The following is a 16,006-nucleotide window of genomic DNA, read 5'->3' as shown; positions in this document are numbered from 1 at the left end:
TTGTCCGGCCTCCAAATCAACCATGCAAAATCTTATGCATTCTCCTCTCAGGACACTATCCAGCATGACACCACTGACATGAGTGCGCAGACCGTACCACTTGTACAACATACATTCCGCTATTTAGGCATTCAGGTCTATAGCTCTCCTACTGACTTATTAGAAGGGAACCTACTTAAGGCTATTTTCGCGCTAGGGCGCATGCAAAGTTTTTGGTCACACTACCCCTGTTGGTGACAGGCCACCTAGCCCTTTAAAAAATGGTTATACAGCCCAAATTGCTTAATTATTTTGTTAATCTACCAGTACTTATTCAATGGCGCCCTCGATTCCCTCTTACTGGACCTAATTTGGGGCCCAGGTAGATGGCGTGTTAGCCTTAAAAAAAATCACAAACTACCTACGGACGGTGGCGGACTGGGAGCCCCTGACTTTCGGTCTTAATGTTTTGCTGTCCAATTGCAATGGCTCTTCCCCTGGCTTGAGGGATACATTTACAGGAAATCGGCTATGGACACCCTACATTGTACACTGGTCAGTTACATAAACTGCTGCTGCCAGGAGTTGCACGCTCCCCTGCACTTCCTCTACTTCGTACCACACAAAACACTATGTCTTATGCCGCGAATGTGCCTTTGTACGGACTGCCTACCCCACTGGGCACTCACGTTGGCGAGATTGGCACCGTGGGAGGCGGTGGGGGTTACCATCGTTGGTGATATCTTTGAAGACGGCCTGCTTTTGAGCCATCAGGACTTTATACAACTCCACGGGCTGCCTGTGACTCTCTTCATTACATACGTAAACATTATACGCTATGTCCGTAAACACTGGTCACCGATGGTCTCGGAGCTCACAATACATGCATTTATTCAAGCCGTAAACGATATGAGAACTGGTACACACTTAGTCAAATGGCTCTTTATGGGCTCCCACTTGCACGTTTCACTTATTCCCCTGAGGACTCAATGGGAAACAGACCTTGGCCGCATACTCCATTACAAGGAAAGGAGTTTTTCTGTAGAAAATCCAAGTTTAATACCCCACAACACGCGGTTCAAGTTCATCCAGTTTTCACTTTCACTGTTGCACAGGGACACCCTCCAAATTACACAAGATCTTCCCTACACTCCCATCCGTGTGCCCATCCAGTGACACTGAGGAAGCAAACTTATTACATATGTTGTGGTTATTACCCATACAGCTCCCTTATTGTGAGGAAGTTAGAGAATTCCTTGAGTCTCTTACAGGATGAATACACTAGGCACAGTGGAGCACTGTATATTAGGACTCTACCCTAAACCCAAATCATTAAAGAATGAAACACGCTTTGTGGACTTGGCGCTTCTTCTGGCCAAGCGGCAGATCACACACCGCATGAAGACGTCAACTGCGCCATTGATGGCTAGTTGGCGAGATGAGATCTGGTGATGGAACTCTGCTGAAAGCAAAGCACATCGCTACGCAGGGAAGAATACCGAGTGCTGCGCAAACAGCTCGTAGTCATGGAATGGAATGCAGTGTTGGAGCTCTACAGGGCTCAAGGAGAAGACATTGACTGTTGGGCTGCTGTTGATTGTTGGCTGCCCAGATCCGATCTTCCACTCCTAGCGTTTCCCATGCCCAACAACATTGACAAGTTGTATATTTGCCTTGACTATTCCAACACAGGGACCCGCACTACTCTAATTGTGTAACTACATCATGACCACTGTTCCCTGTAAGGTGAACGAGCGTGCACCTCTGACCCCAGAGCACGCAGTGCTGTGTGTGCAACGCGCACACAAAGAACACCCCACAAGAGAGTTTGTGCAGCTGCTTTTAACAGGCAAGCGGCACACAAAATGGCCATTTCCTGGTTGAGGAGGAAGATGCCACAGTGAAGAGGACACAAAGGAGCTGCAGGTAAGTGTGTCTCTTGAGGCTCGTTGGATTATGGAGGGCAAGCATTCACCAGCAATTGGCTCTTGCGCTTGCTGCATTCTTTTGTTTAAAGAGCGTGGCTGCGGTTAGATTATGTGCTTTTGTTTAAGTATTCATGTTGATTACAACGCCAGTCACGAGCTACAATTAACATGAAAACTTTCACAAAAGCTCACAATCTGCCCCGCAGCCGGGCTTTAGTGACAAACGAAATTCAGCAAGTCTACAAACACGGCGTGAGCTTTCAGAATCCCCTGAACGCACACACTGTGTTTGTAGTCTTGCTACTTTTCTTTTCTTAATAGAGCGGGGCAGCAGGGTGATTGTGTGCATTTGTTAAAGTTTACATGTTAATTGCAGCTCATTATGGGTGCTGCGATTAAACATGAAAACTTTAACAAAGGCACAAAATTACCCTGCATCCCAGCTCTATCAAGAATAGAAATGCAACAACATAGCTGCCAAGGTTTCATATTGCTATGTAGGACGTTTTTATAATTTTAGTGTACAGTGTACAAATTACCAGGCACTTTTAAATTGACATATTTTTCCCTTTCTCGCTCATCATCCAGGTTCACAGTATCATCTGCATCAAAAGATATACACACAGGTTCTATCACAAATATGAAATGGGGGATCCAATCTGACTGAAAACTTATAAAGCTCTCAGCTGGATACATACAGTGTACTGTACGAAAATTTCAATCAGAGATATGTGGTAAGGTCCTGATCCACATGCTCAAACACCAACGTCACCTTGGTTTCTCGGTCTGTTCGGGCTGTGGCACAAACATCCATTAACCTGACAATATTGGGGTGGTCAAAATGCTCCAGGCGCTTCAGCAGAGCCACCTCTCGTACTGTTGAAAGGGGAAGTCCATTTTCATTAGTCTGAACGCGAACATTTTTCAGTGCAACAAACTTCCCACTCTACAGGTCTCGGGCCTTGTACACCACGCCATAGGCAACAACTCCAATTTCCGCCACAGGTTCATACTTTGCTTGGACTTCCTTCGCCATGCTGACCCTTGTGAACGCGAGACCTCCACAGCTGGACCCCTTTAGCTGGTCAGTAGGCAATCTTCCTTTTATTGAGAGGAGAGGCTGCTCGCAGCCATTTCCATCGCATGGCTGGTTCCCCTCTGCCTCTCCTCTTCTTCTACCTACCTGGATAAAGCACCAGCACTAGGGCTGCCTCAGGATACTATTAAGGATCTAATGAGGCAGTTCCTCAGCGGTCTGGATTTTCTGCACTCAAACTGCATTGTGCATCGTGATCTGAAGCCAGAGAATATCCTGGTTACCAGCAGCGGGCAAGTGAAGCTGGCGGACTTTGGGCTGGCTCGAATCTACAGCTGTCAGATGGCTCTCACTCCTGTGGTGGTCACTCTATGGTACAGAGCACCTGAAGTACTGCTCCAGGCAACATATGCAACCCCAGTGCACATGTGGAGTGTGGGCTGTATATTTGCCGAGATGTTCCGACGGAAACTCTATTCTGCGGGAACTCCGAGGTGGACCAGTTGGGCAAGATTTTTTATATGATTGGATTGCCTCCAGAGGAGGATTGGTCAGCAGATGTGAATTTACCACGATGTGCCTTTATGCCACAAGCATTTCAACCTGTAGAAAAGTTTGTGTCAGAAATTGACAAGACGGGTGCTCAGTTACTTCTGGACATGCTGACCTTTAACCCTCACAAACGGATATCGGCTTTCAAAGCTCTTCGTCACTCTTACTTAATGGACCGGAGCTCCACTTGTTCCAAAGACAGCACCTCTGATCTGTCAGGTGCCTGGTCCCAAAATGGAGACTGAGGAACGGATGTTACATTGCACAAAGAAGTACAGCCTCGCCTAACCATACCCCGACCTTTTAGAATGCCTGCAGCGAGATGATCTCAGTTTTTCTTCACATCAATACTGATGTAATTTTTATGAGTTTTAAAGGATAGCTTCTCCCGGTTGTGCCTGCAGCCACACATAGTGTAGGAACCTGGGGACCCTCTATTATGAATATAGCAGAAACACCCCAAACTCGTTTTCGGGTTGTGCTTTTAAGCAGAAAAGTTGTTCCTGGTGAAAATGGATCGCGATTCCAAGCACCTGTCCATTCCTACTTAGACCCTTTTATGGTGGAATATAGGATCAACAACCTGTCCTGCATTTACAGAGTTTCAGTACAGGTAAATCTATAGGACTGGAGCTGGAATTCCTATGCAGTTGTAAAGGCATGTTTGGGAGCTCAAAAAAAGGAGTTTCGGATTGCGTGTTTTTAGACTGCACATCCGGTCTCGGCCAGTCACGTTTAGATGCTGAGAAACCTTGAGATTACTGTAGAGGAGCTAAATCGTCATTATTTCGTGAAAGGGGATTCTTGGCACGTGGGGGGGTCGTGTTCCATTTTCACCAAGAACGGTGTTTATTTTTCTCATTAAAAAAATAATTCCTGTCAAAAAGATTGGGATTATTTCCTACTTTTACATTCACCTGAGGTCAGGGCAACGTTCTATTTATCTGGTAAAAGGAAGTTTTACAGTGGTGGAGATGGCCTTTCATTTACATTTTCTATGCTGCCTCATCCACGTGTCATAGCCAGTGCTTTTGGATGAGGCTGTTTTCTATTTTGTTGACTCTAAATAGGCACTGCCATAGGAAATTACATTGTTACGACTGGAGCGCACAAGAAAGTACTGTGAGCATAACGAGGAGTTACTACTGTATATCCCTGAATTCTCCGCACCAAATGCCCCTCAAATGGACAATATTGCCTGAAGGTCATACGTCCCGTGCACTGCGAAATAATTCAGCCTGGTTTCACCTTTACAAGGTGGCCTTGAACTTGGATCAGAAGTTTATATTGTATCAAGGATACCATTGGTTACAGCAATTGTACCCTCGTCACTGCCTTGGAGAAATGTTATGCATCATGCTAAATGCACAAGATTGGACTGGTTTCACTACACCTCTGCTCAAAGCGCTCTTCTCTTTCACAGGGTTTACTTTGTGTTGAAGTTGATCGTGTCTGTGGACAATGGTTTCACCAAGAGTCTTTTATGAAGATGTGGGAGCCTCCTGAGAAAACAAATAGCAAGATGTCCAGGATCAGGGATTGCAATCTTTCTACGTAGAATTATGCAAAACTAGTTCTTAATAAATTGTTTTCCTGCTTTAGTTACAAAAAAAAAGAGATATGTGGTAAATGTATGTAGATGCTATTGATTCATGGTTGCAATTTTACACCTTTACAGTGTAATTATGAGCAGGGCTTTAAGTGGGATGACAAAATTGGGGGGGGGCCTCTATGGCCAACAAAATTAAGGGCATGGCCTGAACTCTGCCTATCAAGGAATGTTGAATAGACCTGAAAAATGCATGAAGTAATACGTCAGCTTACAATTTTAGACCTACCCTGCTGTACACCACGGTGTAGATGAAAAAATTAGTGAGTCCTCTCTGGGTGCGAGCTCTTGGGGGCTCAGGGAGAGGTGGCAGTAATTGATCTGACTTTGCAATTAATGCCTACAGGGCAGTATAATCACAGATGGCACCAGCAGTTCCCACATGGTGCTACTAGCATCCTTTCAAAAGTAGGCCTGAGGTTTCTCTGCATGGACAGTACATGTTCCTGTGCACCTGCACCCTAGCCTTTGAGGTGACGTTAAAAACAAGAATAGATTATTTTGCTTAAAGTGCTGAATCAGTATCATGTCTGACCTTTACACCAAATTAAAATGTTGACAAGGGGTTGGTATTTGTGTCATAAAGACGTGATAATTTTGGGATAATAAATAGGTTTGTTGCAATCTGGTAAAGCATTTAAGACTAAGGAGGGAATATTGTGTGATCTGTCATTGCAATGATGGATACAAATGACAATCAAGTTTTAGGCACAGAATTATTCCATCAATGACTGACTATACATTATTAAGAAATCCTTTCTTTGGGAGTATTTTGTTACCACTTCATACCACTCATCCCACAAGCCTGGCCATGGACAGGTTGTGAAGTGTGAAATAAACAGAACTAACAGATCAGGAGTTTTACAAACCAGCTGCAGGCTTCATGCAGTTGAATGTGTCTCTTTACCAAACCACAGCGCTGCAAAGACACCGGCATGCAGTGAGTAGCCAGTGTGTCATGGCCTAAACACAGAGCCCGATAGGGACCCATCTCAGCACCTGCTTTTTTGAACTACCGGGGCTGAGCACCTGCAAGACCGGGCCCACTTAAAGCCCTGATTATGCTGGTGGCGCCCGGTGGGACAATGTCTGTTGGCGTGCCCAGTGACCAACTCTGCCACCCTTTAACAGTGCCCTCAAGTCTCCATAACCGCTCTCTCTGATGAATTTATTTTGTTTAGTAGCGCCACTCATACCAGTGTAAGGTGTAAGCACTTTACATCACATGACATTACACAGAGACACTAAATCATAGTGTGTAAATCAATGAATAGTATATGTTACACCAGACAGAGAACTACAAGGTGTAGGAGTCACAAGTCATGCATACTGGTAGACAGTATAGTTTAAAAGTGCTTGGCCTGAAGAAGCCCACACTGAGAATTTAAAACGTAACACCATGGTGGGGGGTTGGTTTTACTAATAAGAATTGATTTCTACCTAAGTGAAACCTTTTTGCAACATTAGGATAATGAAAGACTGAGGGGAAAAATCATAATGCTCTAATCTATACCTTGCAGTTTGTATGCAGTTCTTTGTTGCTACTTAATAGCTCACTGTTCTATATTAGGATTTAAACTCATAAACAGCAAGTTACAAAAGGGGCTCTCTCACTGAAGCAGTAAAGAACGGACCAATTTACATTGTATGCAATTTCTGATCTGCATTGTTCACCTGCTTTGCATCAGGCATCTTAACCTCCAGCGCTACTTTATGATGATGAATTAAAAATTCCACTAGACAAAACTTCAATCTCTCAGTAGCAGGTCCATCAATCCCCAGAGTTATCTTGATATTTTTAAGTTTGCCCAGGTGCGGTGCGTCCATTGGGGCGTAGCCCCACTAAGCCCCATGGACCTACCGCGTCGTCACTAAAAGCCAAATACAAATATTTAAAAAAATTGCGCTATCTGCCGGCCGGGAAACCGGGAGACACCCGACTTTCCCGGAGTGTGCAGGGGGCGGGGGATGGGCCTGCTGCAGCTGCGCAAGTGTATTTTTGGGCACAAACATGCCCGCGCATGCGCAGATCGTTCTCCTGTGAATTCCCCCTTGAAGAGAGGACCAGGGGGCGGGCCGCAGCCCCCGGGTTACACAGGGCGACTGGGCGAGGAGTCATGGTGCCCCCCCAGCCAATCCTGGCACTGCATACAGCGCCAGGATTGGCTGGTCAATACATAGCCCGGGTACATAACCCCCTGTCTGGGGGGGCAGAGCTCTCTCTCCCTCCCTCGTACTGCGGCCTCTGTATGGGGTTTGATTGAAGATTTGACCTCTGACCTGACCGGACCCAGGAATACCACAAGTACCGAAGGAACCGCTCGGCCAGGGAGACCCGGCGTTCACACTCAACTCAGGTATGATCAGAATTCAGAGTGCTAGGATACGGCCCCGCCGAACCCCATCACCGCCACATAAATAATGAATGTGCACTATGGTGCTCCTGCCTCTTGTGTGGGCCTATTTCATGGAACAGTGGTCGGGAAAAGTAAGGACTCAAGTTTGGAGCACAAAAGTTAGCACTGTTCTGCCTCGACAATAAAGCGACCTCTTAGCAGTCACAAAGCGTGCCCGTGGCTCCTTCGCCGTGTCTGCCAATGCAGAGAGCGGCGAGGCGTGTCACGGGAGGTGCATAAACATAACATAACATAACATAACATAACATAAACATAAATTCGCTAAGTCCTCAGCATCTCAGGCACCACCTCACACTGCAGAGTACAGCCTCCTAAGTCCATGCAGCATCAGACGCTGCCCTCTTTAGTGACTATCAGCGCATTACAAAATGAGCTCGCATGGGAGAAAGCGGGGATTCCCATTTTGGTGTGTAGTTCAGTTGTAGAAATGTATACATGACTTTGGGCTCAATATGTATGTTCCGATTTTGGTGTGAAGTTGTAAAAATGTATACATGACTTTGGTGTGAATATGTACCTTCAAAACTTCAGGGCCACACCAAAGGGGAGAGGATGTGGTCTGACGGTTAGTGGGGCTGACTTTGGTGCTGGGAAACCAGGTTCGAGCCTCTTATCGAGCCATAAAAATGTATACATGACTTACTTTGGTGTTAAATAAATAGATATTTTAAAAAACAAATAAAAATGATGTTCCGACTAAGGTGTGAAATTGGTGTCGAATAAATACATGTTTTAAAAACAATTAATATTAATCATGTATCATTGGTGCTGGAGTACAAGGTTCGAGACTGGTATTGAACACTGACAAGCTGTGTGCAAGTTATATGGTCATAAAAATACATGAATGATGGATGGATGATGGGTGGATGGGTGGGTGGATGCATGAATGGATGTAGGATGAATGATGGGTGGATGGGTGGATGGATGGATGCATGCATGAATGGATGGGTGGATGCATGAATGAATGATGGATGCAGGATGGATGGGTGGATGGATGCAGGATGGATGCTGGATGGGTGCAGGATGGATGGGTGGATGGATGGATGGGTGGGTGGATGGGTGGATGCATGAATGGATGCAGGTTGGATGATGGGTGGGTGGATGGATGGGTGGGAGGATGCATGAATGAATGATGGATGCAGGATGGATGGGTGCATGAATGAATGATGGATGCAGGATGGATGGGTGGATGCATGAATGATGGATGCAGGATGGATGGGTGGATGGGTGGATGGGTGGATGGATGGATGGGTGGATGGATGGATGCATGAATGATGGATGCAGGATGGATGGATGGATGGGTGGATGGATGCATGAATGAATGATGGCTGCAGGATGGATGGGTGGATGCATGAATGAATGATGGATGCAGGATGGATGCAGAATTGGTGGATGGATGGGTGGATGCATGAATGAATGATGGATGCAGGATGGATGCTGGGTGGGTAGATGCATGAATGATGGATGCAGGATGGATGCAGAATGGATGGGTGGATGGATGGGTGGATGCATGAATGAATGATGTATGGATGCAGGATGGGTGGGTGGGTGGATGCATGAATGATGTATGGATGGATGCAAGGTGGTTCGGGCTCGCTCGCTGCGGTGCAATATGCAAATTAGTTTACGCCCACCACTTTCAAATGTCACCAGCCGCCCCTGTGTTTGCCTGAAAATTGTTGGTGGCAAGGAATGCGGCAGCTGATGCTTTTAAAACTGTATTGTACCTTATGACCCTTCTCGTGGCACTGCATGTGTGGAAATGCATTGTCTTCACTTTTTTAAAGAAAAGTTTGGAGTGATATTTGGCGCTGCACGCACACACGCGGTTTGGTTACAGGCGCACATAGCCTTGGCTGCAGCGCACACAGGGCTTACACTGCCGCACACAGAGGAATAAAATTAGAGGGGACATTGGTCATGACGCACGTTTCTTTTCTTTGAGCGGGTTTTTTTTGGGGGGGGGGGGTGTTTTGAAAAAAACGTGTTATATCTAGTTTTGCATTGCCAACTACATTCTCATAATGCGTATTTAATTAAACTATCTATCTTCTCTGCTGCGTACAGACACGCTATGTATATGTTAACTGTACTTATGATACGGATAATTCCCAATGTTCCTGAGTGTCATTGTAATAAAATCTGATAAATGACTTGTTCTTGGCTGATCAAACAATAAAATGCATTTACATTAAAGAAAACTACAGTGATTACCTGGATAAAGATCCCCCAGCAGTTTGCATCCCCCCGGCTTGCCATCTCGCCATGAACATACGCTTGTCTATGTCAAGAAGGCTGGTAGCCACCAGATCGACAACCGCCGGGAGAAGGGGGTTTGCACAGTACCATCCGGATCACACTTTCCTACACCCTTACTACCATACAGACCACATGCAGGCTCGATGACTCTAGCTGCAGTCCTGCCGTCAAATTAACTGCCAGGCTGTCTGCCCCAGGGTCTTCTACCAACAATCTCTGCTCCCAGTTTTCGTCCACTGTGCACCAAGCAACCATGTGTTGAAGCTGCGCCATGAGGTAATAGAGCTCGAGGTACGGAAGTCCCAATCCACCAAGGTCAAGGTCTCTCTTCAGAACCCGAAGCTCCTTGGTATCCAGCACGGCATGTTCTGCAGGGCAAACAAACATCCACCACCACCATTTTTGCAAGTGCCACTAGGCCAGCTATAGATAACGGCAGTTTATTTCAAAACATCAGCGATCCCCTCAAGCCCTTGAGGGCGCTCCTTATGTTGTAGTCATATTGTTTATCCGGTGTGTGGGCCACCAGTATGCCCAAGCAGTGGCACTTGTCCAGTTCCCACCGTACCTCTAGCGCTGGAAGGAAATCCCGCAATTTATCCTTCAGTCTGGCCAGCGGGAAAGCCAGTTACTTGTCCGTATTGATTTATAAGCTAGAGACCCTCTCATATCTCTGCAACTCCTGCATTAATAGCGGCACAGCCACATCAGGACTGCACAGATATGAAAGAGCATCATTGGTGTGCACACATGTTCCAAATCACATCTTCCAGTCATCCAGCGCAACATGTAGGTGTTCCGCCACTGGTTCCTTAGCTAGCACAAATAGGAGAGATGAGAGGGGACATACCTAGTGAGTACTCTGCTCAATATCCCAATTTTACGAGGTACATCCTCCCAACTGGACTAGAGCATTCAGCCCTATGTATAATAGTTGGACCCAACCTAAGAACTTGGGGCCAAACCCAGTTTGATTAAGACTGCCCGTGAATAGTCCCAGTATACTGTATCAAACGCCTTTTCAATATCTAAAGCTATCAGCACTACAACTTCCTTTGTCCCCTGCACCGAACTCATGATATCCGTCAACCGTCTGTTATTGATTAGGGTGCTTCCAGCCAAAATAAACCTGCACTGATCCTCGTGAATCAAGGAGCTCACCACACCCTTCATCTATTTGCCAGCACCATAGCCAACACTTTAACATCTGTCTTCATCATAGACAAAGGGCGGTATGCAACCAGGCACGGATTTCAATCCGGTTTTGGGAGCATTACCATGACTGCCTCACACATGGTTGGTGGGAGTGCCCCCCCCCCATCTCCAGCTTCCAGGAATACTTGCAGTAGTGTGTCTGCTATGATTCCCATAAATGTATATATTAACATTCAGAGGGCAGGCCATCCAGTCCTGGTGAGTTTCCCATGGTCATATCCTTTATGAATTCATGATTTCTTCCCTTGACAAGTCCCTCTCCAACGTCTCTAGCTGATCTCCTGTGATTCTGGGCAGTCGCAGCAGCCCTCAAAACTCCTCTAACCTTTTAGGCGGGCCCTTTCCCCAGTCTGTACAAAGTGGTCCGGTGGTGCCTAAGAACAGTGATGAGGGCAGTCTGGGTTGTCGCCCTTTCCCCCTCGCCATCTTCCGGCACAATGATGGAACCAGAAGGTCATTCCCGACGCAGCTGCCAGGCTAACAGTTTTCCTGGCTTCTCTCCCTCCTTATGAGGCAGCTGTCTGTAATCCTTCTTTGTGAATATGTCGTGTCTCCCCTACTTTGCACCAGGCTTCCAGTTCAGCATTTCCACCACCTTCCGGCGGATCCTAACGCTGAAGCTGTGCCAATTCCTTTGCCTTGTGATGCTTCCGAGGCAACGACTGAAGAGTCAGGGCAGCACCAAATGGGTCTGCCAGGTCCAAATGTAGTCCATTAGGACCCGGGAGGGGTCCTATAAGTAACGGCCCAGATGCTCAACTTTCTGCCAAGTCCACCTAGCGAGCGGGACAGCAAGATCCTGTCAAGCCTGCTATAAATATTGTGAGTAGAGGAGTGAAAGGCTCTCCATAGATCTACACAGTCCAACTGCGACATGACCCTTGTCCTGGAGCTCGTCATACCAGATTTAGTGTGGAATCTCGGGGTGAGAGATCCAGCTCTCCATCTAGGATGCGGTTAAAATCGCCCACCCAGATTAAAAGAACGCCTTGACATCGCAGTTTGGTGCGTGGACATTAAGGAGAGATCCATCTCTACTGTCTAACTGTCTTGACTTGTCAGCAATAGATATCTGACCTCTACATCAGCATGGGTTTCCTGAAATCTAAAGGGAACTCCTGGAACTTCTTTCAGAGCTTCTTCGCCTCTGCCAACATCAAATGGGTATCTTGGAGGAGTGCAATGCCCACCTTGTACCGACTCACGTAAGTATGAACCCTATACCCCTCGTCAAATATGTTATTTAAACAATATTCTGTAACCAACTCACCCCCACCTCTCCTGGATAAACACCCCCAAAAACATGTGCGTGCTTTTTACCCATAAGCAGAGCCACAATTTGATCCACCTTAAACACTCCCTTCAACTAGTGACATGACCCCTTTCCTCTTGATTCCACCCTGAACCAGCTGGCAGAACCCACCACCAGCTGAAACTAATAAGAAAAAATAACAAAATGTGAGAGCTACCCAGGTGCCTTTGCTCTTGTCCCGGGCTAAAAAAGCTCTGACTAGAGTGTGAAGAGCAGGTGATCCTGGAAATCCCACCAAAGAGCTCATTATTGCACCTGTTGGCTACTCAAAGTTCACAGGTGCAGCAACAATAGATAGGAGGGCAACAGAAAATAGATATAGATGGTAGGTAGAGCACAGACAACAAAGATGATGCATGTTACGTCCCCCCACTCCAGTTGAATACCCTTGTCTTCTAATACCCGCTGCAGTATACTCCTCTTTTTGGTCAGTATGCAGCCTCTCTCACACCAGCAGCTCTCCCCCCACACTTGAACATTCCCCTTCCCAACCGTCATGTATTCTTGCCTGCCAGGTGGGCAGACCACAGCTCAACATTACTCTTCTTGGCCCTAGGCAGTATAAGCCATCAATCAATGGAGGGACAGGGAAGAGACCCCCGTCTGGGCTCGACACAGTCTGATTGTCCTCAACCTCCATTTTCTACTCTCTTGGGTGGCAGGCTGTGTAGATTCTCTCTGTTCTGATCCATCTGTTCCTGCCCAGGTCTCCATCTATTCCCACACCTCCTCGAGTCGTTCAAAAAAGTGGGCATGTCCGCCGTGTAGCATCTTGAGCTTGGCAGGGTATAGTAACATATATTTCACATGAGACTGCGCAGATTCTGTTTTACTAACAGGTAGGATCAACATTTTTCCTGCACTCTGTGTGCATAGTCCAGAAAAATCCTAATAGTTTGGACCCCAATCGGGATCTCCATGATTGCGGGCCCACTTATGTAAATCATCATTGTCAGTGTACTTGATTAGCTTCACAACAATCGTACTCAGGCCCCCCCCAGAGGGGATGCGGGACCAGTGCTCTGTGGTCTCTCTTGGTGACAAAAAAGGGCAAAAATAGATCCGGATCCATTACTACTTTAAGCCATTTCTCCAAGAAAGCTTTGGGCGTATTCCCCTCCCTTCACTCTAGGAAACTCAGAAATCGGAGGTAACACCTCCGTGCTAGGACCTCAACTTCCTCTACTCGGGAATCCTAGAATTGCACCTTTCCTGACAGCAAGCAGATTGTAGTCTTTAGGTCGCGCACCTCCTTAGTCTGGATCTCCACTTTTTTCCTCATTCTCTGGTGAGCAGTCTGAAACTTTCCACAATTCTGCTCAGAGCATGTCCATATCGAGAGTTCACTTTTTGCTCCAGCGTCTGCTTTGATCATTCAATAGCGGCCAAAATTTGGGTGCCAGCAGGTTCCAGCTGAGTCGGGAGGCTGTTCATTCTAATGATGGGCCGTGCCCTTAGCTGCTCCCGTAAATTCGTGCATGCATGTCTGCTACGTCTAATTGGCACTCTGATCACACCCCATCGAAAAGCCCAATGTCAAGCACAGTCTCCCTGATGACACAAAATCTTCCACCTCAGGACACCAGGGAGGAACGTACCTGTGCTCGTATGTCGCGATATGTCCAGTAAGGCCTGCATCGCTCCATATCGGGCTGAAGCCATTCTTCCCCTCTAGACTGGTGTCAGCATACAGTTCTCAGTGCAAGAGCTCAAAAACATCAGCTCCCAGTTGTCTCTGCATAGAGGTTCCCACTCCCTGCGGTCCACTTAGTAAGATTTAGTGGGCCTGTCCAGTTCACCAGCCAGAGACTGTCACTAGAGAAGGAGGCCACTAATGAGGTGAGAGTCTCAATCAAGGAAGCTTCCACCGCACCCAGCCCAAAGTGTGGCTCCCCAATCAGTCTACTTCTCGGTTACAGCTGGCAGCCGCTTCGCCATGTGTATTCCTCATTTCAGAAGCTGGCTGCTCCTCGCCACCTGCACTGCAGATCCACTAGAATCTAATGCAGCCACTGCGGCCTTGGTCCAAGGCACTCCCCTCTGCTTCCGCCGTCAGGGGATACCGGAAGGCCGCTCTCCCGTTCACCTGCCCGCAAAGTCGCAGCACAAATCCACAGCATCAGGGGCCATCTTGAGGGAGCATGGGGCGTGTTAGCTCTGGGGTCACAGCATTACTCGGCACTGGGCCCAGCTCGGGAGGCGCTCAACACTGCAATGACTTTGTGGGCCATACCAGGCTCATCGGGAGGGCAGGAGGGGAGCTCCACACTTCTCATCAGTCCACAGTGGGCGGCCTGGAGCCCAGGCCACCTGCATCTCACTATCAGCCAACATCTCGTTTTTTAACTGGGGCCCAGCTCTCCACTTAGAGAGCCCATCGGGAACCCAGCATCCCACACCAGCACTTCTCCAGCCTCTTTGGGGCTCCTCCAACCTCTGCAGGACATCAACCTGCAGCGGGGGACCTGGATGTTAACGGATTACAGAGGGAGTGGGGGGGAGGGTCTATGGAGCTTTCACCTAAAGCGTGCCTTCAGTCATCTTACTTGGCCACGCCCCTGTCTTGGTTGTTAATAGCAGGCTTCATCCCTTTAGTGAATGTGCTATGCCAATCTGTTTGGACTGATTTTGCTTTGATCAAACCGGAAGATAGAAATAGTGGAAACTGTTCCATTCAGGGAAAGGATAAGGAATTGTGAAGTCAACTGATCATTGACTGCTGTGGCCCTTGAGAGGACAGCACCTGAATATTGTCCTGCCTGGTATTTCCTGGTTTTCTAGTGCACTTGTTTGGCTGAGTCCTTTCCAGAGCTGAACCATATTATGCCAATCCTGTCAAAAGACCTTTAAGATAACAGTAGAAATGGATTGAAATGTTTGTTTTTGTAATGTTAAGTTGATAATAATACATATAATTTTACTTTATCCATTCCGACTTCTGCTCTAAAGGTGGGGTGGAAGTGAAAGCCATCTGACAGAGACAAAGTCACTAGAAAGAAACTGACCACGGAGAAGATAAAGTCAAATTGCAAAGAGAACATTTTAGCCTAGCCATGTTTAAAAGAGTAGATAGTAGTTGTCAGTCAGCAGCATGCAAGTCTACTGCAGAGAATGCAATACCATTATTTGGCAATGAAAAGTGTAGTAGTTAAAACACATAGTCAAAGAAAGACAAGTACATTGTAGTTGTTGCAGGTGCTGTATCCACCAACGTTTGGTCTCTGGAGGTAAGGAAGATTCAAAATGGAAAGGATCCATCATCTTTGTTATTTATTTGGTGTCATGCAGTCACCACACAAGTGGACACTTGTCTCTCAATTTCAGTTGATGAGTATCTTTTAAAATCAGAAATTCAAGAGATAAAAAAGTGGCTGATATTGACTACAGTGTCAAGAAATTTAAATGCGTATAGAGCCATCAGTGAGAAGATTTTGAGGTTGGCTGTACAAGATTTTTTGAGGTTTTACCTTATACTTATTGAAAAATATATTCCTAACAGCAAACAGTATAATGTCTTGATGGTTGAAGAGCGCTTCAATACAACTATTAACTAAAATTAATCTATTTTGGTGGTAAAATAAGCACATCCCCAATCAGAAGTAAAGAACACAGCATTCTGAATGAGAAGGAACGGTAAGCGTAGGCATTTGATCCTATAGCTCCTCATTTCACAACCGAAGGGGAAAAGACCACAAGCTC

General features: G+C 46.6%; 1 protein-coding gene and 1 pseudogene across 2 annotated transcripts in view; one reads left to right on the top strand and one right to left on the bottom strand.

The window, feature by feature from the left end:
- The window catches only part of TAF2 (TATA-box binding protein associated factor 2), a 658,862-nt gene that overhangs the window by 27,475 nt on the left and 615,381 nt on the right, over window positions 1–16,006 (bottom strand). The gene's annotated exons all lie outside the window — the stretch shown is intronic.
- Window positions 3,125–3,814, top strand: LOC144828562 (cyclin-dependent kinase 4 pseudogene; annotated as a pseudogene).

The sequence above is a fragment of the Lissotriton helveticus genome, chromosome 4_1, assembly GCF_964261635.1.
Source record: "Lissotriton helveticus chromosome 4_1, aLisHel1.1, whole genome shotgun sequence".
In the NCBI taxonomy this organism is placed as follows: Eukaryota; Metazoa; Chordata; class Amphibia; order Caudata; family Salamandridae; genus Lissotriton; species Lissotriton helveticus.
Note: the sequence above shows the minus strand (reverse complement) of the source record. Positions and strands in the feature narration are given on the sequence as shown.